At 41.6% G+C, this 777-nt stretch overlaps 1 non-coding gene across 1 annotated transcript; it reads left to right on the plus strand.

The window, feature by feature from the left end:
* Window positions 1-285: 285 nt before the first annotated feature.
* On the plus strand, window positions 286-393 carry LOC112719014 (small nucleolar RNA R71). Its single transcript, XR_003161338.1, has one exon. It is a non-coding gene; the product is annotated as a small nucleolar RNA R71 (small nucleolar RNA).
* The last annotated feature ends 384 nt before the right edge of the window (window positions 394-777 follow it).

The following is a 777-nucleotide window of genomic DNA, read 5'->3' on the forward strand; positions in this document are numbered from 1 at the left end:
ACTTTGAGAAATCATATTGACTTGTTGAGTCAATATTTTATTCTGAGCCAATATGGCATTCAGAGTGTCAATCTCAAGAACTCCTTTCTTCTGACTAGTCCCATTGTTCACAGGATTCCTTTCAGAAGTGTACATGAATTGGTTATTTGCAACCATTTCAATCAGTTCTTGAGCTTCAGTAGGCGTCTTCTTCAAATGAAGAGATCCTCCAGAAGAGCTATCCAAAGACATCTTGGACAGTTCAGAGAGACCATCATAGAAAATACCTATGATGCTCCATTCAGAAAGCATATCAGTGGGACACTTTCTGATCAATTGTTTGTATCTTTCCCAAGCTTCATAGAGGGATTCTCCTTCCTTCTGTCTGAAGGTTTGGACTTCCACTCTAAGCTTACTCAATTTTTGAGGTGGAAAGAACTTTGCCAAGAAGGCATTGACTAGCTTTTCCCAAGAGTCCAGGCTTTCTTTAGGTTGAGAGTCCAACCATGTCCTAGCTCTGTCTCTTACAGCAAAAGGGAATAGCATCAGTCTGTAGACCTCAGGGTCAACCCCATTAGTCTTGACTGTGTCACAGATTTGCAAGAACTCAGCTAAAAACTGATGAGGATCTTCCATTGGAAGTCCATGGAACTTGCAATTCTGTTGCATTAGAGAAACTAATTGAGGCTTAAGCTCAAAGTTGTTTGCTCCAATGGCAGGGATAGAGATGCTTCTCTCCATAGAAGTCGGGAGTAGGTGCAGTAAAGTCACCCAGCACCTTCCTTGCATTGTTGGTAT

Source organism: Arachis hypogaea, chromosome 10, assembly GCF_003086295.3.
Source record: "Arachis hypogaea cultivar Tifrunner chromosome 10, arahy.Tifrunner.gnm2.J5K5, whole genome shotgun sequence".
NCBI lineage: Eukaryota > Viridiplantae > Streptophyta > Magnoliopsida > Fabales > Fabaceae > Arachis > Arachis hypogaea.